A 23,521-nucleotide genomic window follows, 5' to 3' on the forward strand; every position below is an offset into this window, starting at 1 on the left:
GCTCATTTGGAAATTATTTCTTAAAGAGTTTATTTTCAGCCTGGCATGAAGCTGGGAGACAGACCTGGGAGATGAAAGAGCCAGTAAATTCAACTGTTTCCACTAAACTTTAGTTTTGAGTGAGAAGAAGGGAAGTTTAAGAACTTACAAAAATATAAAAAGTGCCTTTTACTGCTGCCCTTAGAGTACTCGGACAAAGAGGAGCTGTTGGGGTTTTTTTCATTCTAGACCTTCAGTTTGAAAATACGATCTGCTTAAAAAAAAAAATAAAAATTGTGTTTTCCCGACATGAGATCCAAACCTGTATCTCACTGCAAAGGTCACCAGGAAATTCCAAAACTCCCATAGCGTGATTTGGTTTGAAATCACTGCTGCTGGATAACCCAGTCTCCAGTCACTAGGCAATGGTATGAATGTTCCCCTATGGAGGCTATTGATTACAATAATATTTCTGGTGACCACGTATAGCGGAGCCTCAGGTAGTGGACCTAATACGAAGCTTGAGCATGGCAGGTGTTGAACAATCTTCTGTTACCCATAGCTTCAGGCTGAAGAAGTTGCACGTTGTTCCGGTGCTTCAGTGGATTACATATATGTATAAAAATATATATTGCAAGAAAAAGCAACAGTGAAAGCAGAAAAATAAACTCCCTATTTATCAGTGTGATGTCTTGCTCTGAATCAGTCTAGGCTGCCTTCTGCAAGGTGCTTGACTTTGCTGAATGTCCTCAACTTCAGTTACTTCTCAAGAGGCATTTGTTTCTTCACTGGAGCAAATGTGTTACCAGAAACCTCAAAGAAACCTTGAGAGAGGGGGAAGAGAGAGCTTATCTCTTTATCAGTGCAGCAAAATAAATAAATATGGTACCTTGGGTTTGGGGGGGAGGAGGGAGGGTAATCATTTAACTATTAGATTGTGGAAGTACACGGAACAGAGAACCACAAAGCATTAAAGGTCTTGCCTTTCTGATCTTCCAAAGATTCCCAGGGGGGCACTGCTGTGCTTTTTAATACATTGTCTTAACCTTAAGATGAATGCCAGTTGTGATTGTTGCCTTAGGTAAGCTTTGACCAGATCTTTTCAGAACAGCAAAGCAGTTCACTCTACTAATAGCTGAAGTCTCCTGATAAGCAAAAGTTCTAAGTCCATGCCCATATAAAATGAACAGCTGCTGGATGTGTGTGTTAAACAGCCAATATTGGTGCCTATGCTATAAAAACAGTAGAAAATGGCCAAGCAAGTTCCTTTTATCATTAATCCTGTGGCACGTTGTGTGCATCCTAGTGTCCCGCAGAACAGCTTGCGCTGTGGCTGTGTGGATTCTGAGCTGAGGCCTGGCTGGGGGACGGAGATCAGTGCTTAGCGCTACGGGTCTTTTTCACGTGGAGAGCATTATGTTTACAGTACAGCCTCAGTTACTTGTTATGTTGTTGGCTGATCAGAGACGTGGGTCTGGATACATCGGCATAAACAGGTGCTGTGCACCTGTATCTCGCGCAAGCAAAGTGCCATAGTTTGTTTTTCCTCTCTGTGCCAACCTGAACAGCTGAGCTGGCGGTGTGGATAGCAACCTACATCAGGCTCAAAGCAAGTAGGGAGGAGAATGCAATTCCTTCTCTTCACAATCCCAGAGACAGCACTGGCAGTAAAATCACAAAATACAGATAGGAAGAAGGACAGATGGTAAAATCCAGTCTCAGTTTCTTACTCTACTTCTCTGTTTGGGATCTATTAGGGTAGTAACATATACTCCCCTAACTCTGCTGGGCTGCCCTCTTCAGTCAGACGGAATTAATGGCACAGGAAGGTAACTGAGGAGATAGCAAACCCCAGACGGCCACTGTTTCCATGCTACCTTGGCTGGAAAGGTGGCACTATCTACCATAAGCCTAACTTTGACCCCAGACTTGCAGGCTGCAACAGTTCCAGATCCAGACAGGGCTGGTAGTTTGCTGTCCCGGCTACTTGTGCGACTCACCTTGGCCAAAAGAGCTTGGGTTGCGAACACGCTGTTGACAAAAAGCCTGTTTGGAAACAGTGCAGTTAATTAGACCAGTGCCTGGTTTCTAATCTGGGGATGACTGTGTCTGCAGGGGAGGGATAGTTCTCAATCTGCTGACAATGTGAAGGATAATACGAAGTTTATGCTCACTGCTTGCCATCATTTCTGATCACTTGTTCTCTAGAGCTGTAGTGATCAGAAGCAAGAGCCACACAAACATAGTTGTGTGAGGGGCGGCTGGGCAGAATTAAGGGTTGAAGGAAGAGATAGGACAGTATGAATGTGTGTGATTATTTGCAGCCATGTGAGCAGGTGCATTTTGGAGCTTGGATATAATCTCTTCAAGACCTTAATTTTCTTGCGTTTTGGGTTCTACTAACTAGATTCTGCTAATTTTGTCCTCACCCTTGTACTTCAATACAACTGCATGAGTGAAGGAGACACGATCTAGCTGCTGATGGTTTATAGTGATTGACTTAAAGCATTGTTATCATAGAAAACAGCCTTTCCACTTTCTTCAATTGCTACAAATAGCTTTCCCTTAAAGCTACTTTATTTTCTGAGAAAGCTAAGATGGCACTCTAGGAGATCGTAACAGAAGGATTTTTGGAATCGGACCCTTCAAAAAGTTTGTGTTTTTCTGAATGTTTCCTTCTGTGCTAGTTTACGCTTTTAAATAAATCATTGCCCTAACTTTTGTATGTATTCATTGTCAAAGTTAATGTCACTGTAATGATAGAGCAGAATTGGCTCTTCCCCAGTTTCTTCTAAAAGCTGCAGTCTACTCAAAGCAATGAATAGATACAGATTAATGACAGATGCCTGAAATAGTCCTGTTTTTCAAAATGATAGAAACTTCAATTAAACACTTTGAAAATTACTGGACAGAGCACACAGGCAGAGGCATGCTACTGGCACCTGCTTTCGAAATAGAGTTTTGAGGTTGTGATTAAAGATATTGATGTTGAATAGCTGTGCAGTGGCCTTTCTGCTTAACTTCCTGATGCTGTATATTGAGAAATTGGCATCGATGGTCAGAGCAAGGTTTCTTTTATGACAAGGTTTAGATAAAAAGCTAGTTTCTCCATTATCATCTATTTGTAACTCCTTTTCAAGACTAAATTTTTTATCAAGATTTATTGTTGCTGCCTCAAATGGAAGCAGTTGTTTGGTACAAAAACCCATTCCTGTCTCAGGCGGCTGAGGATTCAGTAAATACATGTGATAGGACATGCACATGTTTAGTGGGAGTGTTCATAGAATAGTTGTAAAATAAGTTCTGCATTCCTCTCACTGCTGAAATATATTTACAAAAGTCTCCTTGAGCTGAGCTGTTTTTAAGTGTTGACCTTGTAAAATAGCTTTCTATTTCAAATTACCTTTCTGTGGCAAGTGTGGCGAGAGAGAGAAAATTTATGGGGCATAGGGAATGTTAAAAATAAATTAATTTCAGTTTTCAGCTCTATCTTTATGGGTTTTCATGTATGAACTTTCCCAATAAAATGTAGGGGTTTATTTGAAATATTTTTGCTATGGAAGGCAAATGATTCCTGATCAGCTTTATCCCTGAGTATGACTCTTTTTCATAAACAAAATTGTTGACATATTTAATCAGTCTTGTTGAATCAATTGAAATGAAATTAAAAAGAAAAAAAATGCTGATTGGGTGGAAAAATCCAATATGGAAATGGACTTACTGTTCTGTTAGGGATAAAAATAAACTGTGTAAATCATACCCAAAGTGGTGAGAACTTCAGGACTATTTCAGTTTGGAGCCCTGGTTATTCCTCATCAAAACTGACAGCTGAAACATCTCTACTAATGTTCCTTGAATATGATGGACTCTCTCATTGACTTTGGATCAATACTGGCTTGCAAATAGGTCTCTTATTTAACTGTCTGTTAGTGGATGATCACCTTCTTTCTCATTTCTGCTGTCATTAAAAAGATGATTATATTATATGTATGTATCTTGTCTTTCTACAGTCTGTCACCTAAAATGTAGGCTGTGACAATATAACTTGATTTGTTACCAGTAGTATCACCCATTTCTTAAATTCTAAAAGTGTAGTGCAGGCAACATGTTTGCCTTTGAACCTGTGCTGTACCCGAGATGCTTACTTACCATGTTTCTGAGCATGGCAATTCTGACTCTTTTAACTAACAATTAAGTAGTGGTTAATGGAAAGGACTGTACCATCTTCTAGCTGCTTGCTTACCAACTAATAGCCATCTTCAGAGAAACTGTCTCTCAAACCAGAAATCGGTATTTGGATGAGCCTTTCTCTTACAGTGTTCCTCCGGTTTCTCTTTTAGGCCCTACAAGAAGCTTCTGTTTTCTCTCTGTGATGTTTTTGCTTCATGTGGGGTTTTGAGGAGAAACACTGCTGTTTGCTTGTATAAGAAGGATGCTGGGGTTTGCTGCCAGTAGGAAAACCTGACTATATAAACACTCATCCTCATGTTGCATAGATGGAAAGGTAACCCCAACCTTGGGTTCCCCAAACATGCTCAGTGTTCGAGTCTCTCAGGCTTGGCTACAACTTCTGCATTATCCTGATTCACTTTCTCTGAGAAGAGACTTTCCTAAACTTTTCAATTTTTATCTTGATTCACCTTGTCCCTGAACACTAGGCAGGTTTAATAGTAAACAAAGCAAAGATTTAACAAGACCAGAGGTCAAGGTTTTGTGGGCAAGGTTGGAAACAAAAGATCCAAGTAAACTCAACATAAAACACAATCCTGGTTTATACCTGACAATATTTCTTCCAGCCTGTTCTTGTATCTCTCATCTAGAATTCTCTGCCACAGCCTCTTCGTGAACACTGAGCTCCCAGGTTCACAGAGTCATTTTACTTTCCAGAGGACTGAATACCTTTTCTCCTAAACTAGCCACACTTGCATTTTGCTGGAGTTGGGGATGAATACAAATGTAAATGTCCTTGATGGCTCGGTGAAGCAAGTCATCTTGGGTACGCCACGATAATTCCCCTCATGCCTTGGTTCGTCTCTGTCATTCGTACCAGAATGAACTATAAATGCTGCTGGTTTTGTTCCTAGACATTCAGTTTCTGTAGGCCTTTGTTCCTAGACAGCTTTGTGCTTACTGCCAGTCTGAGCAGTTTTATCATCTCCCCAGGCCTGTTGAGAAAAGCCTTACATTCATATTAAATACTAATGTTGTTAAATTCATAGTTATATGTACAGTTTGTGAAGCTTGTGATCTTTGTTATGTTACGAGCTTTCAAAAGACCCCATATAAAAAATATTTGTCATTATGCTCTGTGTGTGAAACAGATATCCAAGGTCACATTGAAAGAAATTGCTGAATCTTTTAAATTCTACAAAAATAAAATGCAGAAGAGCTTATATATTTGTGCTACAGGTTTTCCGAATTATTGCTTTAGAAACTTTAATGAGCTTTAGTTTGCTAACAAGGTAGCAAGCAGTAAGATCAGTATTTGCAAAAGAAGGAAGCCTCTAAATTTTCTTTTCCTCTTTGATTTTAAGATAAATATATTCAAGTGGTCTAGACAACTTTATTATCCATTTGATGACCTTGAAGTAAAAAACAGGCTTGAAACTTAAGTATTGCATTTTATTCTCTTCTTTTGAACCTTTTAGTCTTCAGTTTTTTCCTAGGCACCCAAACAATCATCTTCATTCCAGTAATTACATTTCAATAGGAGCCTCTTGGGGTTTTACACACAGTTTTTTGAGAACCATTGCTAAGCAGAAATGTGCCAGTCACAGCAGACTATTTCCTTGTGCTGAGGAAGCGTAAAGGTGACCTATACGCTGAAGGCTGAAGCAGCAATGAAAACAAATGGAAAATTAAGAACAGTGAAGCCACAAGATGTCTTCATGCAGGGTGGCTCTGTGCCTTGTTTTTCCTTAGGATTAGCTCTCTGACAATACCTCCTTGGGTGCAGCCCATAGTGGAAAACAAATTTGGACTGTTGCCATTCTAACCGTTTGTCCCTGCCCTTTTTAATGTATTATTAGCTTGGACTGTGAGCTTTCAGAGGCAAGAACTGTTCCCTTGTTGCAAGGTTTGTACGCCATCCCTCAACATGGGTCTTTGCATTTAATTGCACTGAAAATAACTTTGAAAAAAGAAGTGCAAAATAATGAGCCAAAATAATGAATCAAACTGTGTCATCAGCAGCTTTGGGTTGTGCCCTCCCCCAGCAGAAATGTTTGCCCAAGTTTTCACCAACTGTCTACAAGTTTTCCTTGTATGCAGCTGATGTCTCACTGACAGCAAGTTATGGGTGATGGGTGAAGTTCTCTGGCAGCTTAAGCTCATCTAAATTACAGCTGCTCCATTCCTGCTCCGAGTCACACTCTTCGCATGCTCAGCTCTGTCCCTGCTGCCTTCTGGAACTGGTGAGCCATGTGGTGAGCTGTTTCAGGGAGCTGACTGCAACAAAAAAATAACCCCACAAAATGGAGAGATTAGTGTTTAGCTAAATCAACCCCTGACCGTCCCATCATACGCACCTTGCCAGTGGGAGTATGTGGCTGGGGACATAGAGGGAAGGTGGGACCAAACTTGCATTGACTTAAGCTGATTTGGAACAGCATCCTCATATGGTAGGCGTGGAGGTGGAAGGACTTGGACTATTCACTAACTGACTAATGATAGCTCAGAGGATCACCACTTACACTGGCCTTTCCTGCAACTTTGCTTCTGCGTGACCTGTTGCCCACAATAGTGTAGCATAGAAATTGCAGGCTGTAGCCATCACAAAGCAGCTTCACATGAGATACTTCTAGCTGCCTTTGAAGTTTAACTCTGTGGTACTGTAGGCTAAAGCTTTGCCTGTTGGGGGGGCAGGGGGGAAGCTTATGTTATTGCTACTTCTCTCTGCTCCTGCTCCACTAAATCACATAGCCTGGGACAGTAGAAACAGCCTTACTGGCGGAACAGAGCTCAGTCTATGGTAATTTACCCTGCTTATGGGTACTCTGACCTCCCCATACACTTACCCCGTTTACTTTTTAAATGACCAATTTAATCAGGCACATGTACAATACAGAAATGGGTATGTGAATATCTAAATATATGAGAGAGGGAGCTTCAGATGGTTTATCTTTCATTAGCTAATAACAGCAGTAATGACCTCAGCAGTACAGGATGTCTTTTGCAAAATTAATAACCGCATGAGGGGTTAATGGCCCAAGGCGATGAACTCTCTCAGACAGTCATTAATCTACCTTGATGATTATCGCTTCATTACTGAACACTGAAACCTTCTTGATGTACCAGTGAATGCCTGATTTCAGCCCTCCCTTCATAATGTGCCCTCTTATCTTTCTTCTGGGCATGCAGGAGAACCGGAGTAAAGCTCTGAGATGCAAATGAAGGTAACAAGCGTGAGGTATGAAACTCATTTGAATATGGCTTTGGAGAACATGTTTCCCAAATGATTATCTGTTTTCTACCTACATATTAAACAGAGCTTTAAGTGGTATTTTTTGTTTATGTTTCTAAGTAGCTGTAGTCTGGGAAACAATACCATGGCTTATGAAGCAAAGACTTTCTGAGATGGTTATGTGCATAGACTGTTTTATTGGTTGGTCTGTGTATTTAGATAGTGCCCATTAGTACAGAGTTCCTGTTCTTCTTCCCAGGAATAGCATCTTGCAGCTCAGAGCTGCAAACACTTCTCATTCATTGCTGCTATTGATCTGAATTTAGACCTGTAAACCCAATGTGGAGAAATGGAAGCTGAGACATCCAAAAGAAAACAGTGCATCAGGATATTTAACACAACCAGCCCCTGCCACAAACAGAAATTTTTATGGCAACTTAGTCCCCTCTATTTGGAATAGTCTAGTTTTTTGGAACACTACCAGCATCTCTAGAAGAAAAGAGCTCTGAAAACACATTGTCTTGCTGGCTGTAGAATATAGAAGCTTGCACAATCCTACATCTAGCCTTTTTTCCTCCTTGTCAGCCTATGACAGCTGTGCACATTAACCTTCAGAACCCATTTTTTTGCTGCTTTATTATCTCTGCTGCCAGGATTAGTTTTGGTTGGACAGCGATTAATATAGAGAGGGTGCTGCATAACCTGCTCAAATTTGGATAGGTAATTAGGACCTCTAGCTACTAGCTCCAAGTTAGGAAGAGCTACAATTCATTTGGATTTTGTAGCAGCACAGCCCTGTTACAGAGCAGATAGACCTGGAATATATTTTTGAAATTTCTCTGCTTTAGTGGGCTAGAAAATATAAACTGTTTACGCTTCTCTTGCTTTGTTTTTTGTTTTCCTTTGTGGTATGTGGGAAGTATAACTAAGTATTATTGATGTAAAGAAACTGTAATTATCAACCATTATGGTTGAAGATAGTTTATTAGAGATGCGAGAGCTCTGTAAAACTCCTCAGGAGCAGTCTGATACTACACAAGTGTAGCCTGCCAACATTAGGGGAGCTTAACAAAACACTAAAGTATCTGTATCTCAGACATAAACTGGGGATTGGGAAATTGCAGTTGTGAAAATTCATAACCTCAGTCTGCAAGGTGTCTTCCCTGCACTCTCTGATAGATGGAGGCAATAGAAACCTTCTTACCAAGTCTTCATCCACACAGCTTGTCTAAGCTGTAAAAATTATTTCCCAATAATAAGCAGAAAAAGCAAGTGCACCAGGAACTGTAGTAATGACAGCAGTAACATCTATTCCATTCTGCACATGGCTTTGTAGACCTGGCAGTTCTCGTGGTCCTTGTTTTTCATGGAGATTGATATACACTGGCATCCTGGACCTCCATTGACTCACTCTTCTATATCCCTATATGATCTATTGATCATAAGCCTAATGGGTGGTCAACAGCAAATTTGATGGGAGATTTTCTATGCTGTACTCTCTAGTGAGTACTCACTATGTGTCTAGCAATTATAAAATCTCATTCCATTACCCTACTAATTTACAGGGAGTGAAATTATAAACAAGGTGATTACTGAGTGTAATTTATGGCCCATGTAATTATATAGCTGTCAAAGCAATGGATGCAGTTGAATTGGTTTCTAGGTTTGGTGGGGTTTTGTTTTGTGTTGGTTTTTAACAGACTAGGTCTGCACTTTTTTCCTGGTCTGCTGAGTTTGTTAATTGTCCACAGCTGAAAATATTTTTTTTCCATTGCAAGGTCACCAACCTTCAATCTAAGAACATAGTTGTAGCCAGTTATAATTAACTGCAGAACTGATTGGAAATTTTGCCTATTGGTCTTGAAACTCCCTCAGGTAAATGAAAAAAGTTTTTCTTTTTTGTCCACTGGTTGATGAAGAAGAGAACTTCAATTCTCTGAAAAATAGCTAGGATGCTACAGTAGTAAATAAATTTTTGCAAAGTACTTGTCATAACTGTTGCTTTTATAAAAGATACCTTGTCCACAAGCTGGCAGGAAATACAGCCATATATAATGCAAAGAGTAAATCGGAATGAAAATACTGAACATCTGCTTTTGATAGGATTATTGATAGCATATGCATAATTTTATGATGGATTAAGCAACAAATTTATAGAGACCTACATGGAATTGCTTTTCTACGAGCATTCAACTAGTGGAGAAAGGTCATAATAGAACTGCATCTCTTCTGTTTGAAAACTCCTAAGTACACTTTTGAAATGATGGTAAATAAATTGTATTAACTAGTGCAATCCAGAAGTAAAGAATGAAAAAGCATAGCACACAACTCTGTTTAATAACCAACCAAATATATAGGGTTTTGTTTAAAATCAGTGGGGTCTTGTCAAATTATTATTTTATTCTTCATCTGTAAATTACACTATTGCACTATTAATATCATTTATTTATAAGAGAAGCCATCCATTAATGCTTATCATCAGTTTTATTAACCTGCAGGGTTTTAACTGGACAGTGGAGCAGCTTTTCTAGTTCAGTGTTTAATCCCTATTTGGAAGTGCTGCTAACAACTCACCCTGTAAACAGACGTTGCTTGTGCAAAAGGCTACTGGAATCAACCATTAGGCCAAACATGCCATCGTTTCTCTTGGTTGCCTTCCTTGCATCGCGGGGCAGTTGATTTACTGTGTCTGAGCGGCAGGGCTGTGACGGTGAGCCGCTCTTGTGGGCAGATTGCCAGGCTGGGTGAACAAGGAGGCCTGGAAGGTAGGTCTTGTGTCTCTCTGACCTTCAGTTTTCCTCTCCCCAGATCCCTGCTGCCAAAGGGAAAAAACTTCAACCAACCAACCCCCCCGCAAAGTGCTGTTACTGTGTGCCTGTGGTACACCTTACTGCCAGTCTGCTGCTGACCGCGCAGTGAATTAGCAAGCGCCACTTCCAGAGCTGAATTACTAGTCATTGATACAAGTGTAGAAGAAAAACTATTCTCTTTTTATATCTATACCTGGTTCTTACCAATGTCTGTTTTATTAACTGAAGTGGTTTTTATTTGTGTTTTTAAGCTTGGGAACAAACAGTTGTAGAAAGATTTGAATGCTAATTTCTGCTTGAAACAAAAATATAAAAAAGAAGTGCTTGACAAGTAATTATGTAATTAGCTAAGTCTTTGGCAATATAGACAAGTATAATTTCAGTCTACTGACCACAGTGCTGTGGCTTTATTACAGAAGGCTGTTTAGCATTTTCATGCAGAGAAGAAACTGAAGTCTAAGACACTTTATTTTGAAGCTTGTAAAGCCCTTGCTACCTAAAAACATCAGTAGGAGAGAATATATACTTTTCCAAAAGAAAAAAGCTGGCAGTACTTTTGGGTTAATAAGATCTACTGTGGGGGAAACTGCAGAAAAGGTTTTTTTCTTGTGCAGTTGGGTCCCACAGATGGAAACTGTGCTTTCAGTTAGTAACTGAGTTAGCCTGTATAAACTGATCCCTAAGACTGGTCACTATCTGTGCTGTCTGTGTCAGCATAAAAGCAGGGAAAACTTGGGAGAAAAGAAGAAAAAGACTAGGCTTGAAAAGAACCTGTGGCTCTGATAATGTGCAAGGGCTCCATTGCCCCTGGTGACTGCCCCTTTGAACCCACCTGTACAGGGCTTGGCATCACTGGTTCCATGTGACTTATGAGTATGGGGTAGTCCACTAACAAAGTAAAAAGTGATTAGCTTTCTAGTTTAGTGCTGCCTCTTATAGTAAATCTATGATTATTTTGAAGGACTGTGGACTTACGTAAAGGTTTGAAGGCTGTCTTTCATTTTGGAAACTGTTTCTGTATTACAGTGAATGCAGGCGGCAGACCATGTCCCAAAGCTGTAATTAATCATGGTTCCATCAGCTGTGTGTAACACAGTGTGAATGAAGAGATCTCTGTGTCTCAATAGGAATAAAACATTGAGAAATTATTGTGTCTTAGCAAGGCTACCTTTATGCTTTTCATTAGACTACATCAATAAGTTTAATTCTCTGAAAGGAATTTTGAAGGACAAAGCTGTGTTTGCTTTAAGACTCTCTGCCTCTAGTGTAGTCTTTTTTTTTTTTTAATTTTTTTTTCTTCTCATTTATGCCATGAATATGGTGGTAAGGTTTTGCATTTGCTTTCCTTCTAAGAGGGGAAAAAAAAAAATCCTATTTGATGATTGTGCTCATGGATGCACAACATTTTAGTGCTTTCACTCTAGTGTAGACTACTGATGAAGGTTGTTGAATTTTTGCAGCATTGCCACTCAGTGCACTAGCACCTGTTGTCCATCCATGCAAGTGTAAGTAACTCTTGCTCTGGGGGCAAAAAGTTCATCTTGGTTCTCTTAGCACAATGTTCCTCTGAAGTTATTTTAGCATGTCAATAATGCAAGGCTGCTTATACTTCAGGCTAATTGTCAGTGATTGTACCATATGTCATATGTCATGGGAGGAAACAAGAACATTTGTCACCTACTCACAATAAGCTTGTAGCAGTGCCTTATACATTTTTTTTTTTGGTTCAGCTGGTACTTAACTCATTAATACTATGTTGAAACAACTTTGGCTGCTATGCCTGCAAAAGTATCAAAAAATAAATCAAGATTTCACCAAAAATACTGATCAGCCACCTCCTTATGAAAACACACTTTTATGTTAATTTCTGAGTATGCTGAAATAGCCTTCTCTAATGTTCAGGACAACTGAACCCTTGTAAACTTCCATCCCTACCAGTTATGCTCCAGATGCATTTAACCATCTTATACGAGATTATTTTTTATTGTGCTGGACTCCGATTTATTCATTTGGCTTGGGCTGTTCTCTGCTACCTGGAAGATTTCTGCCGCCTTCTGAGCTTTGTCCATAAAGTGTGCAATAATAGTTCACATACTATCCCTTCAGTGCAGTGATAGTATGCATCTGTAAACCCCATTACCAGTGCAGAATTAACAGGGTAAGTCTTTTCTTTAAAAAAAAAAACCAAAAACCAAACAAACCACCAAACAAAAAAAATGAGCCTAGGTAGGCAGGTGAAGCCTCTTTAGAGCTTGCAGCTTGTTTGCAGCACATGTCAATGTTTAGGCTAAATGACCTTGATTCAGCTATCAAAACTGACACACAGTGTTTGCTTATTAACATCCCACCTCTGACCTATCCTGTCTTACCTTCCATCTTACCTGCTTAGAGGACATTAAATACTGACTTAAGGAAATGCTTTAGTGTGGAGTTTTTAAATTAGATTCTGAAACAATCAACCTTTTGAGTAAACACGTTCTAGTGTACTTAGCTTCCCTGACTTCCTGCTACAGAAGAAAGATCGCACTCCGAGTCTCATCTCTTATTCCCCTTCCTCCCCCCTTTTCCTAACATTAATACTAGCTACTAGTGATTGAAGTTTTATTGAGAAAGGCCTTTTGATGTGTCGCTGTATCTGATGAGAAACATGGCAGAAGGTTAAACAAAACAGACTTGTCTGCTTAGCGTGTTCTGCCAGACAACTGCAGTATAAGGGAGCAATGTGTTAAGCATTTTGTGTATGGAGTTACATTTGCAACACCAATGTCCAAATCTTAGGCCATCATCAGTGCTTGTCACCTCACAGCACGCTATATGCCCCAGTTTGCAACAACAAAATCTGAGGGACATCAGTTACAGAAAAGAGCTTGAACCTATATTTGAATACTCTACGCATGGAAGAAATGTATAAAGTGGAGTTAGATGCTGTTACCATAAAATCAGTTTCTTAAATGGTTGGTATGAACTGTGAGGATTAAATTGCTTGTTTTTGGTTTAGTTTGTTTGACAGTAGTCTAACCCATTTGGCTGCAGACTGCATCTCTCCTGCAGTCTGTTGCACAGGATCTCTTCTTTTTTATTTATTGCAATACAACTGTCTGCTTTTCAAAATATTTCAGATTCAAATCTGTTAACCATGTGAGTAATCCCCATAGCTGGCTGAATGAAGAACACTTACATGAGTAAGAACAAAAAATAATAGCTGTTGTGCCTTTTCTCCCAGTCTAGATGTTGTAACAGAGAATCTTCTGGAACGATCATTTAGCAGAACACAAATGTCCCAGGAGGAACCGTTTGAGATTATCTATGTAAGAAATAAGCTTGAAATTATTTCTTGATGTTTTTTGAAACTCTGCACACCCACTTTCTCTTTATTTTACCAATTTGGTGTGACTACTTGAAGTAGCAGAATAGGCCTGCCAGGTCAAAGGAGGGAGAACAGTCTGAAATTCTTGAGAATGCAAATAGTCCCCCACCTTGCAGGGAAGAAATCGCTGTGGAAACGTAGTTAGCAGTTGCTGTCTAGTGTAAACATTTGCTGCCATCTCTTCCTTCTAACTGTAGAAATAGGAGCTGCTGCTGACTTTGCTTTTGCTAATACTGAGTATCCTGCATGGGAATACAAAAGCGTTCACAGATTAAAAAAAAAAAAAAAATCTAAATATCTTCTGGCCTTAAAATCTATGAATTGTTAAAGCACAATTTCATCTTCTAAACATATGGAATCAAAGATCATTGTTTCAAATATTGCAGTGAGCTTTTTCTGTTCTAAACAAACAGACTTTTACAGACTCATATTTTCATACTACTAGAAAGATATAGTTAATAAACTGATGCAGGCTGAATGGGTACAGAAGCATAATTTATTCTAAGAAATGATGATTTGGAAGTCAATAAAGTGAGATGATATACTATCTTACAGGTCAAAGCCAATATACATGGGCAACCATGACTAAAGGCTAGGATTTTCCTGATTTGTCTTAAAAATGAAAGGTGATTCCTGTTCAGAATTCCCAGTTTGCAGACATGTTACAAGTGCCCATGTCCTGTTTAATTCTTCTACTGTGGTCTTACAATGTATACATGTCTTCTGTAAACTTTCTGCATATGCTTTAGCAATTATAGATTGCTCTGTTTGCCAAATGGAAAAACTGGGAAATACGGTTTCAGTTTTCAACCAAACTGAGTATTTTCAGGGAATACTGAAACAGTGAATTAATAAATGTACTGGTTTTTTGGATATATAATTTTTAAATTGTGAACCACTCTTCAGTAAAATTGCCACTTTGAGACAAAAAAGATTGATATTTCAGTGAAGGACTCATTCTTTCTTTTTCTGAAATTTATCAGATTACAGATATTTTTTGACCCTGAAAGTATTTTGGTTTTGGGGCAAATGTGCTACTCGTTAGCAAACATTTTTTTCTGCTCTGTGCACTGGTGCATTTTACTTTTTGGTGATGGGATTTGTTAGTGAAAGACCTCCTCTTCTGTCCCCTCAATTCACTTGCAATGGAAACTCTCGTGCTTTCTATTATTGTAACTTGGAGGGCGGGTGGTGGTGGTGGTATAGAAGTTGTATTTAATAGTAGAGCTTTAGTAAAAACAAGAGTAGGTAAAACTGAAACGTGGTGGGTGGAATCTCAGTAAGAATGTCAACATACAGTCAAAAGCCCTGCTCTTAGTTGCGCACAGAAGTAGGATGAAGAGAAGGTACTGCAGGACTCCTGAGATGCTTTTTGACAGAGAAGTTCGTAATGTTCAGTAAGAAAAGAAGAAGAAATTATACATGAGAAAATCTAGTAGGCTGCTGTGAAGAGATGGGAAGCTATGTGGTATTTTAAGACCAGGTCCCAACATTAAGCTCAGTAAATTTTAGGCATTCTGAAAATTTTTATAGCTTTTCCCACCCTCAGCCCCACCCTTTGCCCGAAAATTAGATTAGGTACCATTTCAAACATGTAGAGTTTACTTGTTTCTTTGTTGCCTGAGAATTATTATTTTATGGATGTTCAGAAAAAAGAGAGAGATTATGTCCTTACAGCAGAAGTTGATAAAGAGATGCTTAAAATTATCTTGAGTTTGTGTCAAAAAGAGCAAGTGACATGACAATATAATAATACAGAATATTATTGTGCACCAGCAATCTGGTCTAATTATCATGTTATGTCATGGTGGATTTTGTATTAGTGAAGCTTCAGTAGTACAGTGATATAGCACACAAAAAGTGTCTGGAGAAAAAAAATCTATTAAAATAATCAAAAAGTTGCTTGTGCTACTTATGTAAGAATGTACACATTAATGACCAAATAAATAGAAGGGAAAGAGAATGTGATCCAATGTCTGCTGAAGTTGGAACAGCTCTTGGAGACTGCAATATCCACATTCAAGTTCATCGTGCTTTATATACAGATCACAGTATATGGACAGCAGCAAGCATGTCAGTCTGTCCTCCTCCTCCTGAGCTGTGTCATTCTTGGTATGCGTTCATGCACATAGACTTTTGTGTATCTGGGTTTTTTTGTATTTTGCAGGAAATATTGATTCTGCTAAACAAAATCAGATGTTCTCTGCTGCAACAGTAAAATTGTGTACATGATGTTCTCCAGTGAATAAAAATCTCATGCTATCATAGGGAAGAAAAATCAATCACATATGCCTATTTTCCTTCAATGAAACCCAAATTATTGGTGTCAAAAATGACTGAGGTAGTCTGTATGTTGGAGGAGCTTAGACTGGGAGATCTTTTTGGCTTAAAAATGTATCACTTAAATAAAAAGTCTCTGCCAGGAAAAATTAAATTGCATGAAATAGTTTGTAGCTATAGAGTGGGACTGCAAGTTACTGGCTGGCTATGTCACACTCGCAAAAACACTGAGAAAGGAGGCGGCTCTCTTGGCCTGTAGGTTTTGCGGGGGATTTTTTTTCTTGTTTGGTTATTGATTCAAGGCTATTATCTTGGATGATGATATCTGGAGTTTCACTGCTTGAATATCTAAAAGGCAAGTTTAAATTACTTTGGGAAAATTACTAAGACAATTATGGGATTGTAATATAAAGTACCATAATTACACTTTAATGCTTCTTATCGATTGTTGAGCTTTGCCCTTTGCTGTAGCATAAAACAGTGAACCTATGTTTTCTTTGCCCACCCAGAAAGTTAATGCTTTAATATCTGTTCTACAAAGACAGTTTTTCAGAACTTAGCAAGTAGGAACTTCCGAAATGAAAATTATATACTATATGTGTATGAATATACAAACATGCTTTGAAAGCCACATGTCAGTATCTCTCATCTTTCAAGTTTTTTCTCCATCTTTGAGTGGTACAAAGTAGTGCTACTGTGAGGGGCAGACATGTTTATATACGTGCATGAGGAAGGAATAAAGCTTGCCAAATGGGGAAGGATGAGATGATGTGGTAGTGATGCTCATACTTTGTATGGCTAGAACAAGGTAGCATGTTATCTCTCAAAATTACCAGGAAGCGGAGAGGGGACATGCTCTTCATTGAAGAAATATTTGCTTGGGGTTTCAAAACACCAGCTGTATCAACTCTTTGGGGGTGTAGGCAAAAGGTAGTTTCTGGATAGCTCTTTCTAAACCAACACGGGAAAATTCAAAGCAGCTGCTTCCAGTTATTGCCAGGTAACATGGAAAATTAAACTCTCTACAAAGAATACAGGCAAAAAGTGCATGTCCTTTCTGGCTTAGTTTTACAGACTGAGAATAATGAAGTCTCTCTTGTATCTATTTCAAAGACTTTCTGGATGAGGTTCTCTCACTATGATAATAAAAGAAAGAGTGATGTGCTATCACTGCTAAAATTCCTTACCATTCTTGCGTTTTCAGTGGCTATTAATGCTGTATACCTATATCCTCCCCAAGCTGCCACTTCAGAGCATGCGCCTCCAAGACAGTATATGCTTCTACGGCAGATGAAATGAAGTATAGGGTTGCCCTCCAATCCCACATACAGGAATCTTATTCCCTCTAGTTCCTGGTATTGGGAAGTGTTCAGTTACCTCATTATGCTCCCTCAGGTCTCTGGTTGAACCTTCTCTTTGCTCTGGTAGCTCCAACTGCTTGGTAATGACCAGTGCCAGCTCACAGATGTTATCATCTTCTCACTGGTATTCTTTCTGCTGCCATCTTCTCTATAGTTTGATAGCCAATTTGGCCAATTTTAATGTTCTTTGTTTACAGCAATTTGGACGGTGAAAGTTCTTGCACATAAGTATGTCTCAGCCTTGTTGTTAGTTTATGATCATTTTTATCTATGAAATGATGAGAAATACGAGAAAAATTTTGTCAGGTCCTTCATGACAGGCATAAACAAAGTCTGAAGATCTGCATTCACACGCCTTCCCTTCCCTTTATGAACTCAGTTATTTCCTACCAGCTGCCTCTAGGCCTCAGGAGGCTCATATGACATTTGGATTAAGCTCTGCAATAACAATATTGATTGAAGTGTCTAACTGGTCAAAGAAACAAAGCTGTCCTGTTCTGTAAATACTATATCTTCATGTTATTAGTATCTTACACTTTAAACTATCCTGATGTAAAGTGGATTTGTCTTTCACTTGCATAATAGACATGCACAGTCTTTTCTTTGTCTGAGTGTAGACTGCCAGATGCACTTTCCTCTGTGCCATGTTCACCTTTCCTGTGGAGCTAGCTATGAGCATGCTGCCATCTCATGGCAGGCCACAGTTTAATTAGAAATGACAAACAGTACAGGACAAATTAGTAGTATTATGTAAATTTGATCTGCACAAAGATAAGTTAAAAAAGTAATAATTCAGGCTGTTTTAAAACTAAGAACGTTTTCTGACTTGCATGTAACAGATAATGAGACTCTAAGTGGCAGAGCAATTGTGGCTGAACCTACTGTATATCCTTCTACATACACACTTTTTTGTGCTTTTAGAAAAATAAAGGACCTTGACTACACAGTATTAATATTAAAGATGTCTAGGATATTGCAGCAAATCCCACTGAACATTACTATCAGCACAATTCACTCCCCAGAAAAATATCTTTCTTTGCTTTCAGCAGCAGATATTAGTATACATGGCAGAGAAAACCATAATTAAATCTATTAAGGTGACTTGCTACAGAACACAAATGTCTGAATACTTGACAGAAAAACAAAACATTTTGTCTTTCTCTTCTGAGGATAGATAACGCTATGTCTTTCAATTCTTGTTTAAGAATTCTCAGTCTGTGAATCTGTTCAACCATCTGACGTTTTGGTGTTCAGCTGGCTTTCCGTTCTGCACCCAGCTCTGTGATATCTGGCTGCCATCACAATAGGTGCATTACTTCTTAAAATTGTGGTCCCTTGGAGTCTTCAGTTATCATCAACGGTATTTTGGCACAGGACCCTAGGGAAAAAAAAGTGTCTTCATAGTCTGTGTTTTGCTTTTGAGATCTCTATTTCAAGACGGTGGTTTGTCCGTATGGTCTTAATGTCACTGTTCAGAAGACCTGAAATCTGGGATATCACTCAAAAGGACCCTCTAACTCAGCGTCCTGCTTCCCACGGCAGCCGTGGGTGGGCTAGCTGAACTGGTAGCAGCCCTAGGAAGCGTCTGCCAGCTCCCTTGTGCTTTCAGGGTGTGATGGTGCTTTGGAGACTATGCCAGCCACACAGGATCTGTTTCCACTTTTTCCATTTTACATTTGTGGGACTTTGATCTCACAGATTATAAAACCTTGACCACTAATTTGGCTTATCTGTAGTGTGCATCTGCTAACCAGAGAAAGGAGAAAAGGATGACTGGTCTTTCACGGTCATAATTTTTATAAATTTGTGTGGTGTACTGCATATCTGAGTTTCCACTTAGGAAGAGATAATGGATGGAACTTTGCAATACGTAAAGGTACATAAATTAACAACTGAAAAAACTCCTTAACCTTCTTGCAATTTAAAGTCTTAATGCATTGGCAAGCTTATGTTTCTGAGGCAGAAAATAATATTTGTGTAGTCTTCCAGTCAAACATTTTACCCTTATTAATATAAATTCAGCCTTTGATATGTTTGCAGGTAAGAGTATGTTTTCTGAAAAGTTGGTTCGCCATTCACCAGCAGAGTTTGTAGCTGTGTATTAATACTTGCAATTCCAGGCTGAACTACTCAGATTTGCCCCTACCATTCATCTTGTGAGCACAGAATTGCTGTGCTCTTTTATAGTGCGCTTTCATCTATGGATTTAGTGCCGTCTGGCAAAGTGAGCATGTAGGAACAGCATGATTTTACTCATATCATGTTGGAAGGTGAGGGCCTCGTATGCTCTTTCTGACAAATGTTGTCAGAACACATCTGTCACATATCTGTGCATTTTCTTCTGTGTTGTTCTAGTGGGGTAAGCAGGAGAAAAGATAATTCAGTATAATTTTTTTCTTCTCAGCCATCTCCATGCTCTGAGAATTTCTCTGGGTTGATTCATGTCCTTTACACACAGCAAATAGAAAAGCATGGCACTCCCCATAGAGTTTTCTGAGCTGCATGCTCATGTTGAGATCCAAGAGAATGCTGGCAGGCTAAGATCCCATTACAGAATCCAATCCGTGAAATAAATTTTAAGCCCCTCTGAACTTTGACAACTCATGTCTAAAAGGCACGGTTTTTTAACCTAAAGACCAGCTCTGTCAAAATCCAAGACTCTGCCACCTGCTAATAAAAGACTGGTGGGAACTGGGGTTTATTTTCTTTATTTAAGAAAAACCCATCCAGTCAATTGGATTACAACCAGTGATATTACCCAAAGCAAAAGGTAACACAAATGCTGCCTACAACCTATGCCTTGCCATGGATGTTCTTGTTAGTGCCAAGTGGGGAGAGGTTTCTCCTAGTATGCTTGCCGTAAAAGTACCAGCCCCTAAGCTAACTCCCTCAAAATGAAAAGATACAGCTCTGAAAATTTGTAAATTAGTCTTATGTGTTGGGTATCCATGGTTGTTTTCATTACTATTTTATTTGCTTTATTTTTCTCTGAAATTGTGTCTTTGTAGTTGTCCAGTAACTCTTCTGTTTCTGGAACTCAGAGAAAACAACAACTTTATTCAAAATAAGAATGAAGTTTTAGGTGATCAAAGTGAGAGAACAGTTGCAAAACAGAATAAGCTAAACAGTGAAGTCCTTTTTTGGATGTTCTTGGCTTATTTAGAAGCCTGGTGACATGCTGTCTGTCAGTCTAGAATTGACTGATACAGTTTCTCTCCTTAAATTTATGTTCTCCTTTTGTTCAACATGGCATTCTTCCTTCCCTTCACGCCTCTATTTTTATTCCTAGTCCGGCATAGGCTGCCATGTAGGGCAAAAATAATAAGTAAGCTTTACCTTCCCCTTTCTCGTGCAGAACCTTAGTTTTAAGGCTCTGTTGTGTTCATCACTTGGCACCAAAATGTCCTCTGCACATTCTAGTATTGTATGAAACATACATCAGAAATGGTATTTTCTGTATGTGCATGCTACTATATTAATCATCTTTCAATCACGTAATTCTTCTAAGAGGTCACAACTGCATCATTTTATACAGGGTGGACTTGGTGTAGATGGTGATTCTTCTAAATAGCTTTTCCTTACCACAAGCCTCCTTTTATCAATTTTAGGGGATCATGCTGTCACAGTCATTCAAATAGAAATGTTCCTGCAACTTTCCTTTACTTAGTCTCTTTGTACGTTCTATAACAATAAAAATTATGAGAGGTTTTTCATTATAGCTGAGGAGAGGAGAAAGCATTGCAGGAGGCAGTTGTTGTTCCCCCAGGACGCTGCTGTATGAATAAAAGATTTAGGTGCGTTTCCATATAATATTTTGTCTTTTTGTTAGATATTTAAAGAAAATGTGTTCTGATTCTAATATACTGAATGAAGATGTTGGCATTTCCCAGTCCAGCTTGAGGGCTGAAGAACAGGAGTTCTTAATGGCTTATTGTCAAAGTAGTTGGCTATGCTGTATCTATTACTCCTGAGACCATGGCCTGCCATTGTAATTGTGGATCAGACACCGAAGATTAGAGATTGCAACAGATTCATGGACTTTATTACTTCATGATTATCCGCAGTGATTCAACAGGCACTAGGAAGACCTGTACATCAATCTTTTTAATAGATGCCAATTCTTTCTCCAAATCACTGTTTAGCCCAACTGGACAGAGGCTGGATTAGTACTGTTAGTTTTTTCTCTACTAAGATGTCCTGGAACTAGATTACCCTGCATGTAGATCATAGTGTTGTTAGGTCAGCTCCAAGGTTTTTCTTTTAACAACTGACTTCAGTGAAATATTCCAGGTGGCAGGAATGGTACAGTGGCAGTGGAACAGCGCACACCAGGCCCCGTCTTCACACCAGGCGCTCCATGTTGGACCTGACACCCTTATGTTGTTGATCCATACATAATAAGCTAGCTTATATCTGTTCACCTCATATAATGTATATCATTTTTACTGTTTTTTCTTAAATATGAATTTAAGAATTCTAGTGCAGTAAAGGTGTTCAACACCTCTGAAACTTAGAAACCATTGTTCTGTGGAAAAGTGGTATAAAAAATTTTAAAAAAAAAGGAAGACAGATGTAACGTCTCTGTGTAGCATTTTTATAAGGAATATAATTTGTCCTATTAGAACATAAGGCTTTTAAGAGTTCTGAAGCTGAACATAACACTTGAAAGAATTGGACAAATGGTGTCATTATTATATCCCTGACACTTTCAGATTCTTTGTATGAGAAAGACTACACAGTAATAAATGGAATACAATTCAGTTTATTCTTTTCCACTGTAAGGGTACTGTTTTGTCCTGCTTAGAAAATGGATGTGTTACAGAATTACTAAAGTGAATACAGGCCAAGACGAGGGGTATAATCTGTTGTAAAAATGTGGAAAAAATGGGAAATTGTTTTAAATGTTGTTTTTATCCACAAGACTGATTCTTTACTGCTTTCTAAAAATGTGTGTTTTATTTTGCAAGCAGTTGTTCTGATCTTCACTGATGTTAAGTCTGGGGAATACTTTTGTTTTCTAGAGTTAAGAAACCTGCTGTGAACAAAGCTGTCAAAAGATGTTTTTTCACATGGCATTGAAATAATTTGGAAAACCATAGGTGTGCAAATCTCTCCCCTTTTTTTTTGGTTGGTTGGTTTGGTTTTGTTACAGTACTGGCTGTATGGTTACATATGGTAAATGACAGAGGTTGACCTGATGGTAGCCAGTGATGAAACTCTTACTGATTTCATTATGGTAGTGATTTGAACTGAGATGTTAATCTAAAGCTTCTAAATTCTTCTCTTTCCTGCTGACCTCAGTTAGATCTTTTTTGATGTTTTGAGTGCTGGTTTGTGTATTCTTGGGCATGCACCACAGCACAAGATTTTGAAGTGTGTTGTAGTTGAAAATCGGCTTCCCTAAAGAGAGGAAGGAAAGATATTAGAAAATAAGAAGAAATTTTAAATTCAGTGAAGTATTAGATAAAAGACTTGGGAAGTTATAAAAAAAAGGCTGAGGGGCTCTGGGTCTTCCTTCTTCGCCTTCCCTCAGCGAAGCCCACTGTGTTTCTAGTACTGTTGAAGTCTTAGAAACAGTCGAGTAGGGTTCGGTCAGACCATTGCTAGGTGCCAGGATGGAGTGAGAGAGGACTGCAGAACAGCTTTTAGGTATGCTGACATCAAGGGAAATTATGCTGATTATTTTTCAAGACCCGTGGGTTATAATTCTTTAATGGTAATAAACTGAGATTGTATATTCATGTCAGGCTAATGGCATCAGGAAAGACTTTAATATCATTTGCCAGCTGTATGCAAATATTTCCACTGACTTCAGCAATATGAGCTAGGTGAATAGAATGTATAGCATATTACCTCTAATTTCCTGCATTTCCTGCAAATTTTTATAGGGGAAAACAAGATTGCCTGAGGCCACCTTGCAGCTGAATATAACAGTGAAAGGAAAGGGAGATGCTGATAATTCACCCACACTTGAGAATATTCAAATTCAGTCCCGATCCTCTGCAATATCTATCACACCAACTATTCCTTTCCTGGAGTTCTGTGTAGAGAGAGGGGCTCGGTGTAGCTGCTCACAGCAGCCTGCCTCTGTACAGTGACTGGCTGTCTATTTCTGTTAAAACCACTTGCATATGTCAGAGTTTGTTCTTGTGATCCTTACATTTTCAACCTCATCTCCCTAACATTTTTTTTGTTAAATTTATTGAAGGAAATAACCAATCCATTTACCTTGCTCTCCTTGTTGAATTGTTTAGTTAACTTACTGAAGAGTGAAAAATTAAACTTCTTCATTTGTGGTGGACACAGTGAACAAAGTTGAGGT

The sequence above is a fragment of the Pelecanus crispus genome, chromosome 12 (genome assembly GCF_030463565.1).
Source record: "Pelecanus crispus isolate bPelCri1 chromosome 12, bPelCri1.pri, whole genome shotgun sequence".
Lineage (NCBI taxonomy): Eukaryota > Metazoa > Chordata > Aves > Pelecaniformes > Pelecanidae > Pelecanus > Pelecanus crispus.